This window comes from Schistocerca nitens, chromosome 1, assembly GCF_023898315.1.
Source record: "Schistocerca nitens isolate TAMUIC-IGC-003100 chromosome 1, iqSchNite1.1, whole genome shotgun sequence".
Classification (NCBI taxonomy): Eukaryota; Metazoa; Arthropoda; class Insecta; order Orthoptera; family Acrididae; genus Schistocerca; species Schistocerca nitens.
Window position 1 is genome coordinate 807869932 of NC_064614.1, and position 22406 is coordinate 807892337.

Here is a 22406-nt window from a genome sequence, read left to right on the forward strand (position 1 = left end):
AAACACTGGGGATTTTAAGTGCTCCATGTGAATACATTTACCAGTCAGTTGTAAACATAAAAAATAACTTTGGTAATTACTGCACAAACAGCGATTGTCTCTAACTAGAAGTCTTTAAATATACTGTATGTGTATATGAAATAGCTTATTTTAAATTGATCTAAACTTGTAAATACTTTGACATGTCCTATACCCTCATAAAAAGAGATCTACGGGTGAGTAAAGCTGCTGCTGCTACTACTACTACTACTACTACTACTACTACTATCATAAGGGATGTGGAGGAGAATCTGTTGGTGGCTGTTGATTGCTTGATTAATCAGTGAAACAATTTAAATTGTATGGATTTCATCATGTAAAAGATTGAAATTTTTATGGCTTAAAACTAATTTCTTATGCAGTTATCGGAAATGAATTTTTTTCAATCCAATAACATTTTTATAGTCTCAGCTAATTATTATTCCTATATACACATTATAAACAGTACTTCTTATAATAGGTAAAAATGTATTAATTCAGATACTCCATTATAGTGTTAATTTCAGTTTTATTTTGAAAGGGTAGATAGAATCTATGTATTTCATGCACTGTGGTAATTTGTTATGTAATATGATTGCATTGTACAACAAACTTCTTCCTTTTTTTGTCCAGATGCAAATTGCAGTAATTTCTGGTCTTATAATAATGTACTAAGCAGTTTTTAACATAGTGATCAATGTATTTTTAACCTATATAACACTCTAAAAAATATGTTCACAAGGTACAGTTAATATTCCCAGTATTTTAAAAAGTTTGAAGCACTGAACCATATTTCCACTCTTGGTCGTTATATATATTGTTCATTTTTGCAGTCTGATTAAAGCTTGAATATTTTCCTTATTCATTTTCCAAAAAAATTATGCCATAACTAATACTAGAAGGAAATACACTGATCTGATACATAAAATAGCACATACCGATGAAAGAATTCAGAGGACATAGCATGCTGCTATTGCTAAGAGCAAATTGTGGCTTATGTCAGCACAAATGGAAACTACTGTCTGAGTTCACAGGCTATCCTCAGTTCCTACAGGTGGCTCATTGAAATGGTGCAGGGAATTAGCCTCACACATAGGGCAGAATGTGATCTTGCAGTATCATTCCCAGTATGGATGGTGGTCCTCTGGTTTGGACCCAGCTGGAGGCTTAAATGATTCTGCGATGATTTTGGATGCAGATCTCTTGACTACTATTGGCTATAGAATTGTAAGACACTGTGAAACTTTAGCTTCTCCTAATGTACTTAAAGTTCCCATAACTTACAGGTATACAGCCTTGTAACATTCTCAACAGCCAATATTTTGACATGTGGACAACCCACCATTTTCAAGGTACAATGAATCAATATGTCACTGTATATGGCAATTTAAACCTTTGGTAGATGGCGCTGCAGCAGCAGGGACTAAAAGACAGCATATGCAACATTAATTTCAGAGAATAACCCTACCCACCAAGAGCCATCTTTGGCATAAAACAATCACTCTGGCCTGAGATGTTGGAGATGATGATCGTGTGTGCATGACGTCTGCTTGCCTGTGTGTGTGAATGGTGTGTGGGTCTATTTTGCTGACGAAGGCTGTGGCCAAAAGCTTTATTTAAGTGTCTTTTAATTGTGCCTGTCTGCAACTTGACATGCCTTCTTTACAGTAAGTAGCAATCTGTCTTTTCCTACATTGTTGATATTCCTAGCTGGAGTTTCCATTGTTTGATTTAAATACACATGCAGCTTTACTGTATGATTAAATGATGATGGCGTCCTCTTGGGTAAAATATTCCGGAGGTAAAATAGTCCCCCATTCGGATCTCCGGGCGGGGACTACTCAGGAGGACGTCGTTATCAGGAGAAAGAAAACTGGCGTTCTACGGATCAGAGCGTGGAATGTCAGATCCCTTAATCGGGCAGGTAGGTTAGAAAATTTAAAAAGGGAAATGGATAGGTTAAAGTTAGATATAGTGGGAATTAGTGAAGTTCGGTGGCAGGAGGAACAAGACTTTTGGTCAGGTGAATACATGGTTATAAATACAAAATCAAATAGGGGTAATGCAGGAGTAGGTTTAATAATGAATAAGAAAATAGGAGTCGGGGTTAGCTACTACAAACAGCATAGTGAACGCATTATTGTGGCCAAGATACACACGAAGCCCACGCCCACTACAGTAGTACAAGTTTATATGCCAACTAGCTCTGCAGATGATGAAGAAATAGATGAAATGTATGACGAGATAAAAGAAATTATTCAGGTAGTGAAGGGAGATGAAAATTTAATAGTCATGGGTGACTGGAATTCGTCAGTAGGAAAAGGGAGAGAAGGAAACATAGTAGGTGAATATGGATTGGGGGGAAGAAATGAAAGAGGAAGCCGCCTTGTAGAATTTTGCACAGATCATAACTTAATCATAGCTAACACTTGGTTCAAGAATCATAAAAGAAGGTTGTATACCTGGAAGAATCCTGTAGATACTAAAAGGTATCAGATAGATTATATAATGGTAAGACAGAGATTTAGGAACCAGGTTTTAAATTGTAAGAAATTTCCAGGGGCAGATGTTGATTCTGACCACAATATATTGGTTATGAACTGCAGATTGAAACTGAAGAAACTGCAAAAAGGTGGGAATTTAAGGAGATGGGACCTGGATAAACTGAAAGTACCAGAGGTTGTAGAGAGTTTCAGGGAGAGCATAAGGGAACAATTGACAGGAATGGGGGAAAGAAATACAGTAGAAGAAGAATGGGTAGCTCTGAGGGATGAAGTAGTGAAGGCAGCAGACGATCAAGTAGGTAAAAAGACGAGGGCTAATAGAAATCCTTGGGTAACAGAAGAAATATTGAATTTAATTGATGAAAGGAGAAAATATAAAAATGCAGTAAATGATGCAGGCAAAAAGGAATACAGACGTCTCAAAAATGAGATCGACAGGAAGTGCAAAATGGCTAAGCAGGGATGGCTAGAGGACAAATGTAAGGCTTGTCTCACTAGGGGTAAGATAGATACTGCCTACAGGAAAATTAAAGAGACCTTTGGAGAGTAGAGAACCACTTGTATGAATATCAAGAGCTCAGATAGCAACCCAGTTCTAAGCAAAGAAGGGAAGGCAGAAAGGTGGAAGGAGTATATAGAGGGTTTATACAAGGGCAATGTACTTGAGGACAATATTATGGAAATGGAAGAGGATGTAGATGAAGATGAAATGGGAGATAAGATACTGCGTGAATAGTTTGACAGTGCACTGAAAGACCTGAGTCGAAACAAGGCCCCGGGAGTAGACAACATTCCATTAGAACTACTGATGGCCTTGGGAGAGCCAGTCATGACAAAATCTACCATCTGGTGAGCAAGATGTATGAGACAGGCGAAATACCCAAAGACTTCAAGAAGAATATAATAATTCCAATCCCAAAGAAAGCAGGTGTTGACAGATGTGAAAATTACCGAACTATTAGTTTAATAAGTCATAGCTGCAAAATACTAACATGAATTCTTTACAGACGAATGGAAAAACTGGTAGAAGCGGACCTCGGGGAAGATCAGTTTGGATTCCGTAGAAATGTTGGAACATGTGAGGCAATACTAACCTTACGACTTATCTTAGAAGAAAGATTAAGAAAAGGCAAACCTATGTTTGTAGCATTTGTAGAGTTAGAGAAAGCTTTTGACAATGTTAACTGGAATACTCTCTTTCAAATTATGAAGGTGGCAGGGGTAAAATACAGGGAGCGAAAGGCTATTTACAATTTGTACACAAACCAGATGGCAGTTATAAGAGTCGAGGGGCATGAAAGGGAAGCAGTGGTTTGGAAAGGAGTGAGACAGGGTTGTAGCCTCTCCCCGATGTTATTCAATCTGTATATTGAGCAAGCAGTAAAGGAAACAAAAGAAAAAGTCGGAGTAGGTATTAAAATTCATGGAGAAGAAGTAAAAACTTTGAGGTTTGCCGATGACATTGTAATTCTGTCAGAGACAGCAAAGGACTTGGAAGAGCTGTTGAACGGAATGGACATTGTCTTGAAAGGAGGATATAAGATGAACATCAACAAAAGCAAAACGAGGATAATGGAATGTAGTCAAATTAAATCGGGTGATGCCGAGGGAATTAGATTAGGAAATGAGACACTTAAAGTAGTAAAGGAGTTTTGCTATTTAGGGAGTAAAATAACTGATGATGGTCGAAGTAGAGAGGATATAAAATGTAGACTGGAAATGGCAAGGAAATCGTTTCTGAAGAAGAAAAATTTGTTAACATCGAGTATAGATTTAAGTGTCAGGAAGTCGTTTCTGAAAGTATTTGTATGGAGTGTAGCCATGTATGGAAGTGAAACATGGACGATAACTAGTTTGGACAAGAAGAGAATAGAAGCTTTCAAAATGTGGTGCTACAGAAGAATGCTGAAGATAAGGTGGGTAGATCACGTAACTAATGAGGAGGTATTGAATAGGCTTGGGGAGAAGAGAAGTTTGTGGCACAACTTGACTAGAAGAAGGGATCGGTTGGTAGGACATGTTTTGAGGCATCAAGGAATCACAAATTTAGCATTGGAGGGCAGCGTGGAGGGTAAAAATCGTAGAGGGAGACCAAGAGATGAATACACTAAGCAGATTCAGAAGGATGTAGGTTGCAGTAAGTACTGGGAGATGAAGAAGCTTGCACAGGATAGAGTAGCATGGAGAGCTGCATCAAACCAGTCTCAGGACTGAAAACCACAACAACAACAACAACAATGTATGCTGTAAGGGTTCTCATTCAAAATACAACCTGCTCATCAGTGGTGACAATGTACCATCATAGTATACAGTCACTTATGGTGTACAGAATAATTTTTTTTACAGAATTCCATGATTTAAAAAAAGAAAAATTAAATAACAAAAAAAGATAATCAGGGTGATAATGAAGGCTAAATAAAGGAACTCTCATAGACCCTTACTTGAAAAATTTGAAAATACTGCCCTTGTCTTAACATACATGCAAATCAAACTAGGCAGAAGCCGAAGCCACGCATAAATGCAGTTAGCACAAACTTATACAAAAGAGAAGTGTATCGTGCTGGGGATATGTTATATAATCATATGCCTTCTTACTTAAAATGCCTGCCAACATTAGGCATGACCACACCTTCTACTCTGTCTCTGAATTTCTGAAACATTACAATAAGTAAACTTCACTTATCCAAAAATTGTTAATTATGCCTTGTGTCATTTCGCACTATAATTTACTTTTTGTGTTTATCACATACTTTCACTTACTAACCTGTGCTCTCAAATGTAGAAGCAATGTAGTACATCAGTTTTTCAGTTTATATTATTATGCACTTTGATTGTGCTGATACTGACTACTGTATTGTAAATCAATTATGTTTACCATTGTCCTATATCATGTTACAAACAGTGTACTAAAAGTGATTCTTGGACTAAATAAATAAAGTTGTTCCAAAATCAGAGTGAACTTCATCACAGATTTAAATGCAACCAAAATCTTGTCAACATATGAAAATGGAACAAAGCCAAAAATGCAGAAGAAGAGCAATGCATGAAGTGTTGAGTGTCTTCAAAAGTAAATTTCTATTGATCAATCTCAATAAAAATCATAAGAATATTTGGTCTTATGTTAAGCAAGTTAACAGATGAAAGCCATCCATCCAGTCCCACAGTGTCCATTCAGGCACTGAAATGAAGGATGACGCAGAGGATGCCAAGATACTAAATTTCATTTTTGCAAATTGTTTCACCAAAAAAGATTGTACTTCAGTTTCTCCTTTCATGCATCACACAATTTCAAAAGACAAATATAAAGGTAAGTGATCTTGGGGTAGGAAAACAAAGAAACTCACTCAACAGACAAAGGCAACTGGACTCAATACGATCTATTCGATTCTACACAGAGTATCAGAAAGAACTTACACCTTTTCTAGCAGTAGTCTATTCCTCATCACAAGAGAAGTGAAGTGTTCTAAGTGACTGGAAAAATTTGCAGGTCATTACCATTTTCAGGAAAGGTCATTGAAAGGATGCACATAGCTGTAGGTGTATACCACTGGTGTAAATCTGTTTTAGAACATTGGATCACATTCATGCTCATGTACTTTCTGGAGTCCAAAATTCTCTGTACAAATCAATGTGGATTCTACAAACACTTCATTTTGTGAAAGCCAACTTGCAATCTTTGTCTGCAGTATACATTGTTGCCCAGTTTGATTCCACATTCCTTGATTTTTGGAAAGTATTCAATTCAATTCCACACTGCTTGCCAATTATCAAAATACAAGGGTATACAATACCAGACCAGCTTTGTAACTCTACTGAAGAGTTTGTAGCAAATAGAACATGGCTTGCCATTCTCAATGGAAAGAAATCTTCAAATGTTACAGTAACTTTGAGCATACCACAAGGAGATCTTATAGGACTATTATTGTTCACAATAACTATCAGTGACTTAGCGGATAATATCAAAAGCTCCATGATTGTTGGGTCCTGTCCACACATCTCCTATAGGGTGCCTAAGGAATTCTGGATTCTTGGAATGCTATACAACAATTCAAGCAAATAACATTGGTAGTTTTATCTCTATAAAGCAGATTGGCAATACTTAACTTTAGTGTGCAAAGGTGATGTAAGCGATGAGCAACATGCAACAATTCCGAGTCCTTTCTGTATGCAAGGTTCCTGCAAGTTTGACACACATCACTAATAACTGATCTGCAAGTACCAGTCTATAACCATGCCTATACTATCCACTAATGTCTGGCTGAGGCTAGCAAGAAAGGCACTTAAATTCACTTCTTGCAGGTGTCGCTCCTGTGGTGGCGCAGTCCTAATCAGCACACTGTTGGCTGACATTTCCTCACTGCCTTCTCTGGTCTTGAATTCTTCTTCTTCATTTCGGTGCTTTTGGTTATGCCAGAACAATCATGATGTTTGCCGACTGTGCTATTATATGTAGAGAAATCATAACAATGGAAAATTGTAGTGATATGCTGGAAGATCTGTGAAGGACAGAAATTTTGTGCAAGATTTGACAGTTGAGCCTCAATACAAACAAATGTAAAATATTGCACATAATTTGGCAAAAAGCCTCATTACTACTTTATCACCTCATTGCTGATCTTTCACTGTAAACAACCATAACCATTAAACATTCTGTGAGTGTACCTACAGAGTGATTTAAAGTGCAACAACCATATGCCATATGAAGCTAGTAACAAGAGAAATGAATGCCAGGCTGATATTTCTTCAAAGAATTCATAGGAAGTGAGCTACACTCACAGAGAAGGTAGCATGCAAAACTGTTTCCTAACTAAAATTTGAGTATTTCTCCTCAGCTTGGTACCCTTACCAGATGCAACTTATAGAGGGAAAGGAGAACAGTCAAAGAAAAGGAGTGCATTTTGTCAAGGGTGACACTGTCACAAAAATTCTAATTTCATTAGCAGATGCTCTGTGAGAGACACTGTGTATGACAGTCTGGTTTTCTGTTGAAAGAGTGAGAGTTTATATGTGTAGAAGCAGCAACCAACAAATTGATTTCTCCTTTGTACATCACACAAAAAGACCAAGAAGATAAAATTAAAGAGATTCAAGCTCTTATGGTAGACATATCAATAGCTCATACTGTGCACAATTCATGACTAGAAAAGGAAATGGGTGATACATGGAGTACCCTTCGTGAATCACCATAAAGTGGTTTGTGAAGAATAACTGTAGATGTATGTATGTGGATGACCTTTTACTTAATGTACTTCAAGTAGCATTAATTCCTTATGAAGATGGCAACAGTATTAGAAAGTCAGCAAGAGAAGAAGTCGTCAGTAATGTTATTCAATGAACTATTACATAATTTCCCACAAATGGACAATGCCTGAATTCTGGAAAAATGATGAATGTTCAGTTCTGTAAAAAAAAAAAAAAAAAATCTCATTGACAAATGTAGAACATTGAAATGAATCACTGAATAGGATAGAATGGAACAATTTTTTGGGAGCAAACAATGATGAATGTGTGAACTGTAAGAAACTTGTTATTGAGCTTCTCAATCAGCTAAGTTTCACAACTTTAACTTTTCATGTTCTTCATTTATTTACTTTCCATGTCAAAGATGATACCTCTAGATATAAATTATTGTAACGACATACCAGTAGTAATTTAATAATGTGTTAATAATAAGAAACACACATTTAATGTTCAATTTGCCAGGATGTAGCTACAAAGATAAATTTGTCACTACATATTATAAGATCCTAATTGGTGCAAGTTGTGTTCAGATTCTGGCAGGATGGAAGATGTCCTTCAGTCTGTGATAGTCTGCAGTCCCATTTTTCATTCCATTCAGGTATGGTACCCCCATTTAACGAGATTGGTTTTATATCTTGAAACGCCTCTCTCCAGTCAATTATGGGTAAGAGAACTCCAAGTGAGATATGGAAGGTGAAAAGGTGAACCCACCAGAGGAAGCTTCCCTCTGCTGCAGTAATGGGGCTGCTACTTGCTCTCACCAGAGTTTCATTTTGTGAGTTTCTGCATTACTAGTAAGTTGGTGGCTAACTTTTTCTCAAGAAGCTCTTCTTGATCTAAGTATGGACACTGACATCTGATGGTAATTCAGCAGATGGGGTTAATTTTCATGTAGTGTTGTTTAAAAGATTAAGTTCTATATCTAGTTTTTTGCCAAGATGCTTTGGTACTTAGCATTGACCGAGATCTTGTTGTCTCCATTTTATTTGTGGTTTGTCTGTTTCTTAGGAGAAAAACACATATGTTGATTTTTGTGGGGTTTGGCATCAGATGGTCAAAGTTAAAGTATGTTAAAGAGCTCTGCCAGTGATCTAGCTAATTAGTCTTTCATCTCTTTGAATGAGTAGCTGTGCTGCCACCAATGTGTCGTCAGCATACATATATTGATTGATTTCCTGATGACTTTCACATGATTACAAGTTTCAGAAATATAGAATTCAATATCTTAACATTTTTCCACATTGTCACTCATTGTTGTATTATAGCATACTTTTGTATGATAAATAATTAGCTAGTATGAAAGTAAAGATTGCACAAATGCAAACAGTGAGAACAGAACGTTCTGTTCATCTTGTCTTCTGGCTGGTGCCTCTCGCAGAAGTCAGGCTTTCCAGCCACATCTTCATGACGTGCAGGATGATTGTCCAGTATGTGCAAAGAATCCAAGTATGAACAGATGATGCTGAAATGAATCAAAAAGTTAAATACCACTTTTCACACAAACCAACCTTTACAGATCTATCACTACCTTTCTGTACCACAAACAACTACACAGAAGAACATAAAACTAAGTAATTCATGTACAAAATGATCATGTTGTAAAGATTCCATATAAATGAGGCACATTGGTAGTAAAAAGCATGAAATGTTCTACACTAAACCAAGCAAACAGGGGTAATAACTTTAACAAAATCATATTTTCTGCAGGCTTGGTGAGCAGAGCTTCTGGATGAGTGTTGTCAAGTTCAGCTGCTTGTCCAACATCTGTCATTGCCAACCATTCCGGACGCAATTAGTTTTCAAAGGTCATTCCTATAAACAAATAATATTGGCATCACTTATTAATAGGGACTGGAAAAATTTGCATTTTGTGATAAATGCAAAATAGATGCAAATTCTGTCTCAAAATGAGAAAACGCAAAATTATATAATAGGTGCTATTTCATAGTGAACTGTATCCAGATGAACTATTTTGTCAGAGATAATTTGAAATAGCTTTATTTTCTGCACATAAATATAAAAACTGTAACCAATTTTCAGTTAATGGTATTGCAAAGCCCAATATGGAAAGGTAATGTGCATAAGAATTCGTATGCAAAATGAAAAGTGTATGGACACAATAACTTATCAGTGTGCTCGATGAACTGGTGGCATGACAATTGCAGCTAGCTGGAAGGTCTATTTAAGATATATGCCAGTAATGTAATGTAGTACTTAGCCATGGGACCTAGCATTTTATAAAAAAGGAACACATACATTTCTTTGTTAGCTAAAGCTCAAAAGTTGATATAATACAGGCACTTTTAACAAGGAGAAATAGGTGGCAGAAGTTTTGAACTGTGGTTGCATTGAATACCACTAGAGGTTGGGCCTGAATGACATCGTTCATACTCTGTTACTCTGCCAGCCAAGCTGAGCGACTCCTGAGAGCAAGTATCAAGTATTGATTGGCGACTCCGTGGAGTTTTCTGTGCACCACAACCAAATAGTGGATAGAATTGGAAGGAAAATCAGCATTGGCCGTATTTTGTTGTTTTATTGTCCGCAAAATCGATTTTCGGTCACTTAGTGACCATCCTCAGTGCTGTAATATACAATTAAAATTGGTAGGCACTGGTATCAAGCTATAACCACAAGCTTAGAGCAATCACATAAAACAATAAAACAACAAAATACGGGCAATGCTGATTTTACTTTCAATTCTAAGAGTATCAAGTAATTATGCGGTAGCCATGTGTGAGTGCTTTGTGTTGTGTGTTGCATGTTGTTTTCTTTTCTTATTTTGAAACAAGTGAAGCGACTAATCCTGTTCCACCATGGATTCCGACTATGAACATTACAACACCAGAAGAGATCTACGATCCCTGTGCCTTGTGTGCCAATTCTGCTGGAGACTGCTGCCCTGCAGAAGGGAGGCGATGCCCATTTTTCCCCTCACCATTCCTTGCCATTCTGGCATTTAAAATTCTAGTTTGTTTACACTTGCGGCCATCTGCCACTATAGCCTATAGTGCCCGCACTCTGTGGTATATAGATTGTGAAGCACAACCTGTAACGTTTTTGACTCCACCAAAATTCTTGCCCTAACATTACTTCTATGTCAACTGCCTTGTCAGTTCTATCTGTAGTGCTGCCAGGCATGGGTTGCACGGCTATGAATGAACACAAAAGGTCAAAATTAAATGTCTGCAGATTTTGTAAACATGAAATTGGCCAGGAAAACACAAATAACGCCAGGAAACACTTTACGTAGTCTGTTCACCGCTGGGAAAACCTCAATATAACCAAACAAAGAACACAAAGCCCCTTTTGTAAGAAAAAGTTGTTAAAGCTTTTGCAAAAGTAAACATTACAGTCACAAAGTTCCCAGTTAGCAATTTTTTAACACTCAGTTTCAAAGAGCAAAGGCCTTGCTTGTCTTCACTCACACAGTGTGACCCTCTCTTAAATTTGTGTGTATAATCATTTACAAACAAAGAAAATAGATGCAAATTTTGACAAAAGTAGACATGAATTCTGCAAAAAATAGATGCGAATTTTGCCAAAAATAGATACTAAATTCTCTGATCTCTACTTACTGAACGAAAAGTAGACAAAAAAAGAATGGAGCTGGAATTTTTGGCTGCAAACTGTCTGCATTTCCTTCCTTCTGTATACATAGAAAAGCCACACATAAATATATAGAGATAAATATAAAAGTACAAACAACTGTTCTAGAGTCAGTTTCACAAGATATTGTATGCCATTATCTGTATGAAATAAAGGACACTATTATAAATATATGTTTACATGAGAATACATGTTATTACTAATTGCATAATCACCTAGTAGTTAATTCAATCGTCGCTGTGGTGTCACCACCAGACACCACACTTGCTAGGTGGTAGCTTAAATCGGCCGTGGTCCATTAGTACATGTCGGTCCCGCGTGTCGCCACTGTCAGGATCGCAGATCAAGCGCCACCACAAGGCAGGTCTCGAGAGACGTACTAGCACTCGCCCCAGTTGTACGACGACGTTGCTAGCGACTACACTGACGAAGCCTTTCTCTCATTTGCCGAGAGACAGTTAGAATAGCCTTCAGCTAAGTTAATGGCTACGACCTAGCAAGGCGCCATTTGTACCATTGCATGTATCTCAAGATAGTCTCACTTGTATCATCAAGAATGCTGTATACCAAAGGACGATATAAAAGTTAAGTGTTCTAGTAGCTACGTTCTTTTCTTTATCACATTCATTACGAATCCTGTTCCAGACTTCGCGCCAGTCGGCGTGTGTGTGCGTGTGCCCTCTCGGCTACCCGTCACTGTGGACTGGCTGCCTTGTCAGTCCACTACAGTCGCCATTACTGATTATAGCTCGAAACCTTTCTTGGCATGCTTTACATGCAATTTTCTGCTTATTCTCTCGGTACCATTTATCATATCATCCTCATTTGATATGACAGCTGCTTCAAAGTACCCTATATACTGGCTTTTCTTTAAGCTTCATCTTAATATACGACCAAGCATTATCAATCGGATATGCATCTGACATTTTCCCCTCTCTCTTGTGATGCTTCCATTCCCACTTGCTTCTTACCACATTCTGCAATAACTTTAGGTGGCTAAAATATGGTAGGAATGTCACACTCATCCAAGTTCATTATCCCGTCTGGAGTGAACTTAAATTGTCCAACACACTCAAAAAATTGTTAAAAAAAGGTTAACATTTACTTAGTTAAATGCTGCATCCCTTCTGAAGCTTGTATTTTCAGGTCCATGAAGGGATAGCTTCTGTTGCCTACGTAAAAATCTATACAACCAGTCCCTTCCTGCCGTACGCCTTACATCCCAGCTCCTAGGGTAATTTCTTTTCTGCAGTTTTTAGCATACATAAACAGCAGTTCACATGCTTGGTTGTATGTCAGTCCATAATGTAAATTCGATGCCTTCATGAAGTATTGAGCTCATAATTTCTTTTGAGGATCTGTAAAAACCTTGTGAACTGTGGATTTGGACTCAGTCATATTAAGTGTTTGGATTTCTTCATTGAATTTCCAGAATCACTTCCATCACATGGATCTGGAAAAGTATATAATGTAGTCAGCCACAAGGTAAGGAGTAGAAAAGGATTTTTGGAATTACACAACTGTACCTGTTATTTATCTAAGACAGTTGGTTTACAAAGAATGATAGAATTATCATATGGTGGCATAGTTTAGAAATTCACCTGGATGGATCTGAATGCTTTCAGCACCATATTTCTTAGCTGTGGTGATGCATTCCTGTAGCATTGACTTCTTTAACCAAATTTCTCTGTAGTTCGTTGAATACTCCCCTTTTTGAACAAAACTTCTTTTACTACTTTCTAAATTTTTTCTTCATCAATATTAGCCCTGTCAGCTTTTCGGACATATGTCCTCAACATCTACAATACAGATAATTTACTAAAATCATTTATAAATGTAAAATTATGAAACTGTTCTAAATCAGGACTGGGGTAACAGTGGACACCGCCCACACTTGCCGCTCTCCCAGTGTCCACACTTGGTCCAGGGGGCCATTCTGGATATGAAATCAAATCATAGCAAATGTGTTGTATTTAGGGGAACCATTACACAAGTAAAAGTTAGGGAAATCTTTATAAATTTATAAACCACAACTGATAATATGTTCAGTACTAACCCTTTGGCATAATCTTGAAATTGGTTTATGACAAATATCGAATAGAAAGGACAGAAATCGAATTTTCACTTCTCTTGCTTGCAACAATAACCATACTGGCACCATACTTTGTTTGATTGTTTACTACATCCTACAGAACTACCAATGTGAACATACAAAAATTCCAAAGATTATTTCACTGAAATAATTCTGTGTCCACTCTTACCCCACGTCCACACAAGCCCCACTCTCAGCTACACCCCATAGTCTTGTTTCCATATTTTACAGATGCTGTGGCAACGTTTCAGATCAGTATCCTCTTGAAGCACCCAGTTTGCCTCGTTCAAACCAAATAGCTTCTTAAGGAACCTCAGAAGGTGTTTTTGATAAATATATAAGTAAGTGATGCTTGAGATATTTTGTGCTCATTTTAAACTGGATCCAATAAAACTAAACATTCAACTCTCTCACTGTTTATCTATACACTGTGCAAAAGCGCATTGATTACAGATTCAAGACTATAAACAGAGATGTCGCTGCAGATGTTACAATTAAAATTATGGTGTACACATTCTTGTGGAACTGATTGTAGCTTTTGGAATTGTCAGTATTTCTCTCGGGAGGACAGAGGGGTACGATTGGGACCAGTCAGTCAGATTCCAGGTTGAGAGGATACCTCTTGTTGCAAGGATGATGGCAGACAAGGATGAAGGATGGGATATCAGACAAAGGAGGCAGCTAAAGATTGTACAGTGGTAAGCAATGTGCCGGCTTCAGTCCAGAGCTGATAGAAGGTCAGAGTGATAGGGAAGATGGAATAAGAGGTTAAGAAACAAAAAGTGGCATTAATAGTGCAATTAAGAACTAAAATTAAAGTTAAAATGCAGACAGGATAAAATTAAAAAGAGAGAGGGGGAGAGGAACCCGAAAACCTCAAGATTAGTAAAAAGTAACATGGTAAATTATTGAGTAAACAAATAAAGAAATATATTTTTTTAAAAAAAGGTGGCCAACAATATACATTAATGAAGGTTAAGGATGAGTAGGAATAGTAGTAGTAGTAGTAGTAGAAGTAGTGTTTGATGCTCAACAGTACCCTTACGCAAATTAAAAGAAACTTAAGGATGAGAGGGTAGCAGGATGTAAGGATATACTGGAGAGAAAGTTCCAATCTCTGAAGTTCAGGGTAATTAGTACTGGGTGAGAAGATAGTTCTGACACGCTCAGCCAGTTTAGTACTGGTCATTCCTAGATAAACAGCACTCCAATGAACATATGTTAGTTGGGATACATGGGAATTGCAGAGTATGTAGCCCCCATGGGGCTCATGGTTCTTTCATCAGTTCGTGTGTGGTGTACATGGGGCCCCCAGCTATTGCAGCCCATTATTCCTTCCCTGGCTGCCATTCCTAGTCCCTGGACCCCCTCCCTATCCTCACTCCTTCCCCTCTGTCCCCTCCTTCCCCTCTTTTGGTGTTCCGATTTATGTTGCCTGGCTATCAACCTGGCTCCCTGTACAGTTTGCAATTTTGTTCCTCCTATCTGCTCTCTTTTATCCTTTTTGCCATTTAGGTCCCCACTTGAGGTTTGACCTCCACGTCTAAATTTTCTGGTTTTAGTATGAGCCATTTGGAAAAGACTCCCTCTCTAGCGTCTGCAACAACAAAAATGCATAACCTGCGTTTTGGAGGGAGAAAACAGGAAGCCATGGGAGAAAGTCCACAGAGAGGCCTGTCAGATTCCCTTGGAGCTGACAATCAAGCAGATGCTACTGAACGGGAGCTGCACCAGATGCAAAAATCGTCAACATACAATGCTGGGGTAACCACAGGCCCAACAGAGGTTACAGGCTCATTGATGGCTACATGAGGAAGAGGGTGATACTTAACACAGAACCCTGTGGCATACCATTCTCCTGAATCTGAGGAGTGCTGAGTGAAATGCCAACTCAAACCCGGAAGATCCGGTGGGATAAAAACTCATGGATAAAAATTGGAAGGGGGCCGCGAAAGCCCCAGTCATGGAGGGTAACTAAAATGTGGAGGCACTAAGCCATGTTGTATGCCTTATGTAGGCCAAAGGAGACCGCAACAAAGTGCCGGCAGTTAGTGAAAGCCTGACGGATTGCTGTTTCCAAGCTGAGTAAATTGTCAGTTGGAGGTTGTCCTTCCCAGAAGCCACACTGATATGGGGACAAGGCCCCAAAATTCGAATACCCAACATAATTGGGAGCTAATCATCCTCTCGAGCAGTTTACAAAGTACATTTGTCAGGCTAATCAGGCAGTAGCTGTCAAGTGACATCGAGTTCTTCCCAGGCTTAAGGATGGTGATAACTATACTGTCTCACCATTGTGACAGGAAGGCACCCATGAGTCAAATGTGATTGAAGATCCAGAGTAGATGCTGCCTCTGGGTAATATCCAGGTGCTGGACCATCTGGTCATGGATGGAATCCAGGTCTGGGGCCATGTTACGTGAAGAGATAAGAGCCTGCAATAATTCCCATTCAGTGAAGGGTTCATAATATGGTTCAGCATGTTGGGGGTTGAAAGAGAGTTGGGTTTGTTCAACTCAGAATTTCCACCAAAGAGAGGTAGCCAGATAATAAGAGGATGTCGATGCCATCACAAAGTGTGTCTCAAGGTGTTCCGCAGGGACCAATGGATCAGTGCACAGAGCACCTTGGAGGATAAGACCCTGGACAGTTGACTGTCGCTGGTGGCCCAGAAAGCTATGGAGCTGGACCAAACCTATGAGGAAGAGGCATACGACCCCAGGGAGGAAACATGGCGCTCCCAGCATTTATTTTTACTCTGCTCTACAAGGTAACAAGCCTTAGCACGGAGATGCTTAATAGCGAGGAGGGTGGTCTGTGAATGGCATCGTCTAAATCGCTCATCGGTGGTCCTGGACAGCGACTACTATGTCCTTGCTCCACTGCGGTAATGGTCAATGATGAGGGCAACCTGTGGATAAGGGGACAGCAGTACCAGCAGCATGAAGAATAGTGGCAGAGATGCCCTGCGCAAATGCATCAATGCAATTCGAGAGAGAGATGTCGAAATGCAGAGCAGATGTATGTAAAGGCCAGCTGGCCCTGTTGAGTGCCCAACATGGGGCCTGTCTGCCTGGCGGCAACAGGTGAACCATAAAATCACTGGAAAGTGGACACTGTCACAAAGATCATCATGGGGTGACCAGTGGGGGGAAGCCAAGAGAGCAGGGGAGGAGATTGTGAGATCAATAGCAGTAAAAGTGTCATGGGTGGCCCTGAAGATGGTAGGGGAACCATCACTGTGGAGACACAGATGAAAGTATGTAATAAGTTGGTCAATTAGGAGACCTGTATCAATTGAAGTGACACTCCGCCACAGGGGGTGGTGTGCATTGAAGCCCTGCTGAGGAGAAACTGGGGCTGGAGTTGCTGTGTTAAGGCAGACAGCTCAACATAAAGAAGTGGCCTACCTGGAGGGAGGTAGACATTGCAAACAGTGATTGCTGGAGTCGTTTGTACACTTCCAGGTTGGTATGAAGAGGGATCTAGTCAGTAATGACATCAGAGTGAACCAAAGCACAGACACCTCCAGATGGTATCCTGGGGCTGCCACAGTTCTGACAGAATACCGATAACCAAGAAACGTTGAAGAATGGTCATCACGGAAGTGCATTTCTTGAAGAGAAAGACAGAATGCAGAATAGGAAGAAACAAGATGTTGTATTTCCAGAAGGTGACAATAGCACCCATTGCAATTTCACTGGATTGTCATGTGGCAAGAGTCCAGGTTAGACATAAAGAAGCTGAGAGGAGGTCATGTTACTCAGTCAGTAGTCGTCACAAACAAGGATGGGGTGACATCTGTAAATAAGACATCAGACTCAGGTTTTGCAGAGGGAGATGATACCTCTGGGGGGCCTTGTCCTTGGGCTTACCTTTTTTCTTTCTCCCTTTCGGAGGTGGAGGATGGCAGGGAACACAGGGAGTACAGGCTTCTGCAAGGTCCAGAAATGAGAGACAGTGGGCAACCTTGGGGCACACAGATGGTGCATCTTGTGGCTGAGTTGTGGTAGTAGGCTGGGAGACACCGGAGAGAGGGGTCCTGGGGAAGAGCCCCATCCCCAGCAGGTATCGAAGAAGGGGGGCACTGCTTTGGCCAGGGAGAAGGAGAGGCTCCGGGAGGGGAGGACATGGGAACCAGAGGGGAGAGGGGGACAGGGCTGGGTTAAGGAGGAGGTTGGAGGGTGAAAGGATATAACAGAGACAAAAGTTAAAGAAATTGACAACAGATGGAGTCTCTCATATTTTTGGTGAGCCTCAGTGTAAGGCAGGTGATTCAGGGACTTGTACTATTGGATCTTATTTTCTCTCTTGTAAGCTGGGCAATCTGGCGAGCAGGGGGAGTGGCAGTCATGACAACTGACACACACAGGGGGCAGAACACAGGGGCTTCCCCCATGGAGTGGGTGTCCACAGTCACCACACAGATGGTCTGCTGTACAGTGGGAAGACATGCCCAAAGCGCAAATAAGAAAAGCACGTCATGTGAAGTGGGACGTACAGCTTCACGTAACATCTATAGCACATGACCTTAACCTTCTCTGGGAGAGTATACCTCTCGAAAACCAGAATGAAGGTGCTAGTATTAGTGCAGTTGTCTTTGCTACCCTTCTGCACATGTTGAACATAATGAATGCCACACCACTCCATATTATCCTGGAGTTCCTCATGAGTTTTCAGAGTGAGGTCCCTATGAAAATTCACTCCCTGGACCATATCCAGGGATTGAGGAGGGGTAACAGACACTGGGGCATTGCCAAGATGATCATAAGCATGAAGAGCTGCAGGTTGGGTGGCAGAAAAAGCTTTGATCAATAGTGAGCCTGACTGTGTCCTACTGAGAGACTCCACATCACCAAACTTGTCCTAAATATTCTTCATGAAAAACAATGGCTTTGTGCAGGTGAATGTGACCCCATCTGTCCTAGTACAGAAGTAGCAAGGAAACTGTTTCATCCGAAGACAGCGAGCCTGGCCCTCCTCCCATGGTGTAGCAAGGGAAGGGAAAGGTGCTAGGTCATACAAAGCAGCATTCAATGATCCTTTACCATTCGAAGAGACAGACATTTGACAATGGCCAGTTTTTTGCAGTTGGAAGTGCTTCATGTGCCAAGCATTCGTCCTGATACCACCTACTCTTATCAGGGGCTCTCCCCGTGGGCGCCACCCACTCACAGCAAGTGCCACCTAGCACAGCAGCTGTTACTGGGAGTTCTGATGCTCCAGGAAGACAAGCAACCACTCCTCGGCATAAATGGGGAACGAACAACTCAGGTATCAGTAGTGTGATCCCTGTGTTGTCAAGGGGGTTCGAACAGGTGGGTATATAACAGCCCCACCACACAGACTGGCTATACATGCTAGTGACATAGCTGGGTGAAGGAGGCTACAGCAGTGAAGCAAGAGAGGAAGGAAGGAGGGACGACCCACAGTACACCCCAAATCCAGAACTTTATTTAGGCGACCAGCTCCTTTGTGCTGTAGCACAGTACCATTTCTTGGGCCTTACTTTTTATGAAAAGCTGACGTCCCATTGACAGTCTCCTCACAGAAGTGGGGCTTCTCCCTCTACAAATATGATGGAGCCAACTCTGGTTTCTTACACAATTGCCATTCACCAGTTCCCTGATCATTCTGTGTACCCTGTCTTTACAAATGAGGGATGTCTCCCTCCTGATAACTGTCCATGGGTGGGATTGATGGTTCGGATGCATCTCACTTCCCTCTGTTGGGAACTCCATCTCCATTCACTGGACTATGCCCTGCATATTTCCTCCCAAACCATACTACTACTACTACTACTACTACTACTACTAATAATAATAATAATAATAATAACAGAAGTATTCAGCAATGATATAAATATGGCTTCTGGAACAGACAAATGTAAGAAAAATAGCATAGTCAAGGGAAAACACACTAAACAAGAAGATTACATATTGGATAACAACAGCGACTGCATAGAAGCAATGGAAAAAACAGATGCCTATAAATATCTAGGATACAGACAAAAAATAGGAATAGATAATACAAATATTAAAGAAGAACTAAAAGAAAAATACAGACAAAGACTAACAAAAATACTGAAAACAGAATTGACAGCAAGACAGCAAGACGCATCCAACACATGGCTAAGAAAAGGCAATATATACAGTGAGACGGAAGGATTCATGATTGCAATACAGGATCAAACTATAAACACCAGATATTACAGCAAGCATATTATTAAAGGTCCCAATACCACAACAGATAAATGCAGACTTTGCAAACAACAAATAGAAACAGCAGATCACATAACAAGCGGATGTAAAATACTAGCAAATACAGAATACCCCAGAAGACATGACAATGTAGCAAAAATAATACATCAACAGCTTGCCTTACAACATAAACTTATAAAACAACACGTTCCCACATACAAGTATGCACCACAAAATGTACTGGAGAATGATGAATACAAATTATACTGGAACAGAACCATTATAACAGATAAAACAACACCACATAACAAACCTGACATCATACTCACCAATAAAAAGAAGAAATTAACACAACTAATCGAAATATCCATACCCAATACAACAAATATACAAAAGAAAACAGGAGAAAAAATTGAAAAATACATCCAACTGGCTGAGGAAGTCAAGGAATGTGGCATCAGGATAAAGTTGACATTATACCAATTATACTATCAACTACAGGAGTCATACCAAACAATATCCACCAGTACATCAATGCAATACAGCTACATCCAAACTTATATATACAACTACAGAAATCTGTAATTATTGATACATGTTCAATTACCCGAAAGTTCCTAAATGCAATATAAGACATACCGTACAGTTAAAAGGAAGTGACGCTTGATCAAGGTCCACGTCACTTTCCATTTTTAACCAGACTTAACATCTGAGAAAGTAAAGAAATAATAATAATACTGCATGTAGGAACATAACAACACTGTGCCAATTGTACAGTTGTAGTTGCAGCCCATATTGTTGCATGTACCCCAACTATAATGACAGCACCATCTCTACCAAGACTTTTTTCCCTAAGACTATAAAACACAGGTTACGGTTCTGGTTCATGCATTTGACTTAAAATGCCAGTTACTTAGTAATCCAGCAGCTTCTACAAGTCTGATGGATTCATTCTAACATATCCAATAGTTTTGTTACCCACAGACAAAAGCATTCAGACCATCCATTAAGTTCAAACACTTTCACAGCAGACAGCATAAAACATAAGCAATGCGAGAAAGATAATATCACATAATGTGCATATCAAAATAAGTGTAGATGAAAAAAAGAAGGAAAAAATATAATGTGAAAGTGTCATGTGGAACTTAAGATGTTTTATTATCATTATTATTTATTTGTGTTACATTTTTACCAAACCCCCCACTTTGCGTTACCTGAGCAATCCTTCAATAAGCATTTCCCATACACACAAACTAACACATGTTCACTGTAATGCTGTTTATATACAAATGATCAATACTAAACCAGCTGAGTGTGTGATTGGGCATGCCAGAACTGTCTGCCTTGGGTACACCCAGTACCCGATTGCTGAGCACACTGTACAGCACATCTCGAGGGATGTGAATGCCTGCTACACCACATGGGCCATTTGGATCCTCTCACCCAGTATTAATTACCCTGAATTTCATAGATGGGAACTTTCTCTCCAATATATCCTTACCATATTTTATGTAATATAAGATATATTTTTTTCTTCAAAAAGTTGCCTCCAAAGTTTACATGTATCTTATATTTGAAATTTACATAAAAATGTCCAGTGTTTGATTTAAAATTCCCACACAATTAAAAATGGCCATATATTCAAAAGTGTGTCTATCTGGCAACAGCAGATTCAACTGGCAGCAGCACTGCACCAATGCGATGAACATGAGATGTAATTATTTACAAGCTCACTAACACTGTCTCCCTCTTGCACCACCATCACAAACCTAAAACACTGTCTAACCTATGATGCGTCATTGAAGTCTATGGTGCCACTGAATTGAATTGAAAGTGATTTGTGTTATTGGTAACATACAATATTTTTGTTAGTAGCTAGTTTAGGAATGGAAAAACTAAAAGGTATTCATATGATGTGAACTATAAAGTGAAAGTAATAGCATATGCAGAAGAACATGGAAACGGAGCAACTGAGTGGCATTTTGACCTTCCACCAACAGAAAAAACTATTCATGATAGTGGGTTAGTAAAAAGGAACTTAAAAATGAGGATGACTAAATGTGCAAATAGAAGACTGAATGCAAAATGGCCAAAACTAGAAGATGGCATATTGAAATGAATTCAAGAACACTATCAAAGCGGCATTGGAATTAATACAAAAACGATTCACACATTCATAAGCTAGCACTACAGTGGAAGTTAACAGACTTTAAGGGTGGAGCTGGTTGCTGTTACAGATCGGTGAAGTATCATGGACTCAGCATGCAAACCAAAACCAAAATATCTCAGAAAATGGCACAAGAGTATGAAGAGAAAATATTATCTTTCCATCACTATATTAGTCAAAATCGAAAGAAAATCAGTGTGGAACTAAACCAAATAGTGAATATGGATGACACTTTTGACATTTGATGTTCCAAGTAACAGAAGTGTTGCCATGAAAGGTACTAAAGCTGTAAGTATACAACCTTGTGGACATAAAAAATGCACTACGCTGTTGTTCTTTCATGTTGTGCTGATGGTACTAAACTTAGTCCAATGATCATTTTGACGTGCAAAACAATGCCAAAATCCTCTGAAATACTGCCAAGAATTGTTGTTCATATACATGACAAGATCTGGATGAACAAGGCTGGTATAAAATTATGGATTGACAAAATGTGGGAGAGAAGAAAGATGCTTTATTGAAGAAGAGTTCTCTTCTAGTGCTAGATCAGTTTAGTAGTCATTTGAACAATTCTG